Here is a 5,473-nt window from a genome sequence, read left to right as displayed (position 1 = left end):
ATATATTCACTGCTCGAGAAAACTTGTTGTACTTTGGCATAGGCTGCTTGCCGACTGAGACAGTATATGCTGGATCATACCATTTTGTGGATTCCCAAGATGGATCCGATCAAGTATTTATTTGAGAAGCCAACATGAGAATCCAGCATTGACCGGACAGGTTACGAGATGGCAAATGATTTGGACTGAATACGATAGTCAGTATACCTCTCAGAAAGCAATCAAAGGGAGCGTATTGTCTGATTACCTTGCCCAGCAACCCATTGAGGATTATCAACCAATGAAGTTTGAATTCCCTGATGAGGACATCATGGTTCTCAAATCGAAAGATTGTGAGGAACCAATCCCGGAGGAGGGGCCTGACCCTGAATCTGAACGGATTCCGATGTTTGATGGGGTCGTTAACGTGAATGGAAACAGAGTTGGTGTTGCTTTGGTTACGCCAAAGGGATCCCACATTTCCTGGATAACATTTGAATAAACCAACAGCGTGGCTGAACACGAAGTTTGTATCCTGGTATCGAACCTTGGTGCGTACGTCTACTGGGGCAACGCCGTTCTCGCTCGTGTATGGGATAGAAGTGGTATTACCTATTGAGGTCCAGATCCCATCATGGAGAGTCCTGATGGACGTGAAATTGAAAGAGACGAAGTGGGTAAGTACTCGGTATGAAGCGTCGAGCCTAGTTGAGGAAAAGAGGCTGGTAACCGTCATGGGGTAGTTGTACCAGCCACGAGCAGGCTCTTGACCGAAAGGTACGGTCTCGTGCGTACCACGTGGGAGATGTGGTGTTGAAAAGGATCCTTCCTCCTTAAAACGATCATAGGGGAAAGTGGACACACAATCATGAATGCCCAGTCGTGGTCAAGAAGGTTTTCTCTGGCGAAGCCTCGTTGTTAACAACCACAAATGGCGAGGATTTTCCATTCCCTGTGAATGCGGACGCAGTTAGAAAATACTTCGTATAAGAGACCCGCTAGACAAAAAGAATAAAATAGTCCAGGCAAAAAAGGGCATCCCGGCGAACCGAAAAAAAATGAAAAGGGTTCGGGCAAAAATTAGGGATAAACAGAAAAAACTGTACACCCGGCAAGTCGAAAACCCCGACATGGGCGGCTTGGCAAAAAACTGTATCCCGGTGGACTGAAAACCCGAAATTACGGTCCAGGCAAAAGAAGGATTGAAACGAACAACTGCGTCTAGCATAATCGTTTGTACTCATGTTAAGACATCTGGATAATCACCGGCAGAGATCAGTCGGAAGCGTCTTGTTCAGAAGGCAGAAAGTGCAGATAGTCTTGAGGACATATGGGGTGTAACCGAGTTGGAACTCGATGAGGTCACGGTTTCACATTGCCATTAGGATAGATTTTCCTTTTGTGCACAATCACCTCATTTCAGGGATTGCTTCCTTTGTGCTGTTCAGTTACGAGCCACACCTTTTTCAATCAATAAATGCATGTTCAGTTAAATAATTTTGTTTTTGTTTTCATTACCGCTTTGATTGTAAAAACATCCGTTTATTTTGATAAAGAATCTTTGCATTTTAAAACATAGAGGTCCCTTCCGATGCATGTTTACGAGATTGAAGACGTGAAATCTTATTCAGAAGCCTGAGTGACCTAGGTGTTGAAATTGTGGCACGCCTGGGGCACGTTTTTATTTGCCGATCTCTTTTGCAGGTGCTGTTAGATATTCTCACTCACTTGTAGGTGGTGATGTGAAGCGTTTGACAAGAGATCCCCGCAGAGTCCGATCAGGGACGAGGGATAGAAGAACGATGAAAAGACGGCGAAAGAATGACGACGATCCTAGAGGGTAATCAAGAAGACTCTTCAAAGTCTGAGGATTAGAGAGTTGGCCCGGATCTGAGGAGATCGATTGTCTCAAAGTAGAGAAAAGCTGAGAACACAAGGTAATGAATCAGAAGAGGCCGTATGAGTCTGGGAGATCTCAAAAGTGAAAAGCCTGTGGTTGGATGGTGAACCCTAGTGTTCGACGAGTTGACGGATGTCCCGTGTCAAATAAGCCGTATCTTCTCAGCGGGTTCGAGGTCGTTATCTCCCCAGCGGATTCGAGAGCGGTGTTTCCTCGGCAATCAGGCCTGAGATTGGTTATTTTCCCCAGCAGGGTTGAGAATGTATCCCCAGCAGGGTCGAGAAGAGTATTTCCCCAGCAAGTATGAAGGTTGCTGCTTCCCCAACGGAGTTTGCATTGGCAGATTTCCCCAGCGGAGTCCCCAAGTGGATCGGGTTCAGTGGAGGTCGTCCCCTGTGAGGATTATCCTTTCCCCAACAGCAGTGCTATTCCTAGCAGGGTGGAGATGGGAGTGATATTGAGTTCCTCAACAGAGTTCCTCGAGCTCCCCAGTAGAGTCCCCGGAGGGGGACGTGTTTTTATGCATTCATCATTTAGAAAAGCATAGCATATTGCATCATTAATTACGTAGCATTTCCATGAGTATGGAGCATTACGCTGAAAAATTCATGCATCCGCATTGCAAGCATAAGTTAACCCCAAACGGTGGTTACCATTCAAGAATTGGTTTAGCCAGTTGGTGAAGGTGTTACTCTGAGGAGTTCTGCATCGCGATGTTGGGTCATCTGGGTCGATTTCAGAATTGGTTTCCCCAGCGTGGTTGAGAGGTTGGTTTGTCCCCAACAAAGGACTCCCTGGTTAATGGGTTTCTATACCGTTTCGAGAATGACAGATCAGCAAGCGTCCCCAGCAGTGCTACTCCCCACAGAGTTGGGAGATCGAATCAGGAATCGTGGGCTCAACAAAGTGATCACTTGCTTTCCCAGCAGGAGTTTTCCTCCCCTTGCATCTTGCAGGCTTGGATCGTATCCCCAGTAGAGGCGGATTAGTTTTCAACATCTGAATGGCACATTTGCAGCGGTTGCTCTTGGCAGCATTCAGAATTGACAATCCCCAGGGAGGTTTATTTCCTCACCCGTCAGTGTAAGGAAAGCATGACTCCCCCAGAGTAGTCCCCGGCGAGTGTCTGACCTTGTCTTGACATATGTAGATGTCATTCTTACGATACCAGTAGGTGTCATGTTGATCCCCGTGTGGGTCCTTCCTTCGTTGGTGTCTGTAGACATCATCTTTCGATGTCCGTAACATCGAGTTTGCTTGCCATTCATCCGTTGATGTCTGGTTGAGTCTTCCCCATTCGTCCGTTGGCGTCTGGTCATGGTTTCTCTTCCCATTCATCATCTTTCGATGTCTGGTCGTGGTTTCTTTCTCCCATTCATCCGTTGATGTCTGGTTGAGTCTTTCCCATTCGTCCGTTGGCGTCTGGTCGTGGTTTCTCTTCCCATTCATCATCTTCGGATGTCTGGTCGTGGTTTCTTTCTCCCATTCATCCGTTGATGTCTGGTTGAGTCTTTCCCATTCGTCCGTTGGCGTATGGTCGTGTTTTCTATTCCCATTCATCATCTTTCGATGTCTGGTCGTGGTTTCTTTCTCCCATTCATCCGTTGATGTCTGGTTGAGTCTTTCCCATTCGTCCGTTGGCGTCTGGTCGTGTTTTCTCTTCCCATTCATCATCTTTCGATGTCTGGTCGTGGTTTCTTGCTCCCATTCATCCGTTGATGTCTGGTTGAATCTTTCCCATTCGTCTGTTGGCGTCTGGTCGTGGTTTCTCTTCCCATTAATCATCTTCCGATGTCTGGTCGTAGTTTCTTTCTCCCATTCATCCGTTGATGTCTGATTGAGTCTTTCCCATTCGTCCGTTGGCGTTTGGTCGTGGTTTCTCTTCCCATTCATCATCTTTCGATGTCTGGTCGTGGTTTCTTTCTCCCATTCATCCGTTGATTTCTGGTTGAGTCCTTCCCATTCGTCCGTTGGCGTCTGGTCGTGGTTTCTCTTCCCATTCATCATCTTTCGATGTCTGGTCGTGGTTTCTCTTCCCATTCGTCCGTTGGCATCTGGTCGTGGTTTCTCTTTCCCATTCGTCCGTTGGCGTCTGGTCGTGGTTTCTCTTCCCATTCGTCCGTTGGCGTCTGGTCGTGGTTTCTTTTCCCATTCGTCCGTTGGCGTCTGGTCGTGGTTTCTCTTCTCATTCGTCCGTTGGCGTCTGGTCGTGGTTTCTCTTCCCATTCGTCCGTTGGCGTCTGGTCGTGGTTTCTCTTCCCATTCGTCCGTTGGCCTCTGGCCGTGGTTTCTTTTTCCATTCGTCCGTTGGCGTCTGGTCGTGGTTTCTCTTCTCATTCATCCATTGGCGTCTGGTCGTGATTTCTTTTCCCATTCGTCCGTTGGCGTCTGGTCGTGGTTTCTCTTCCCATTCGTCCGTTGGCGTTTGGTCGTGGTTTCTCTTCCCATTCGTCCGTTGGTGTCTGGTCGTGGTTTCTTTTCCCATTCGTTCGTTGGCGTCTGGTCCTGGTTTCTCTTCCCATTCGTCCGTTGGCTTCTGGTCGTGGTTTCTTTTCTCATTCGTCCGTTGGCGTCTGGTCGTGGTTTCTATTCCCATTGGTCCGTTGGCGTCTGGTCGTGGTTTCTCTTCCCATTCGTCCGTTGGCGTCTGGTCCGTGTTTCTTTTCCCATTCGTCCGTTGGCGTCTGGTCGTGGTTTCTTTTCCCATTCGTCCGTTGGCCTCTGGTCGTGGTTTCTCTTCCCATTCGTCTGTTGGCGTCTGGTCGTGGTTTCTTTTCCCATTCGTCCGTTGGCGTCTGGTCGTGGTTTCTTTTCCCATTCGTCCGTTGGCGTCTGGTCGTGGTTTCTCTTCTCATTCGTCCGTTGGCGTCTGGTCGTGGTTTCTCTTCCCATTCGTCTGTTGGCGTCTGGCCGTGGTTTCTCTTCCCATTCGTCCGTTGGCGTCTGGGCGTGGTTTCTCTTCCCATTCGTCTGTTGGCGTCTGGTCGTGGTTTCTTTCTCCCATTCATCCATTGATGTTTGGTCGAGTTCCTTCCCAGTCATCGGTAAATGTCTGGTCGTACTTTCTTTTGGTGTCGGTAAACATCATCTTTCGATGTCGGTAAACGTCGAGTTTTTTCCCATTCGTCCGTTGACGTTTGGTTGTGTATCTTTTCTTTGATAAATTTCAAAATCCCCAGTAGAGTCGTCGGTAAACGTCTTGTCTGGTTCTAGTTGTAAACATCTTGTTCCTCCACAGTCGAAGCCGCCATCGGTAAATGGCCCCGCTTTCCTTGATATCAGTGTATATCAAGTCGACTGTTCCACCAGCAGCCATCGGTAAATGGCCCGCTTTCCTTGATATCAGTGTATATCAAGTCGACTGTTCCACCAGCCGCCATCGGTAAATGGCCCCGCTTTCCTTGATATCATTGTATATCAAGTCGACTGTTCCACCAGCCGCCATCGGTAAATGGCCCCGCTTTCCTTGATATCAGTGTATATCAAGTCGACTATTTCACCAGCCGCCATCGGTAAATGGCCCCGCTTTCCTTGATATCAGTGTATATCAAGTCGACTGTTTCTTTGGTTATCCCCCGCAGAGTGCAAATTCTA

This window comes from Lathyrus oleraceus, chromosome 4, assembly GCF_024323335.1.
Source record: "Lathyrus oleraceus cultivar Zhongwan6 chromosome 4, CAAS_Psat_ZW6_1.0, whole genome shotgun sequence".
In the NCBI taxonomy this organism is placed as follows: Eukaryota; Viridiplantae; Streptophyta; class Magnoliopsida; order Fabales; family Fabaceae; genus Lathyrus; species Lathyrus oleraceus.
This window is presented reverse-complemented; position numbering follows the sequence as displayed.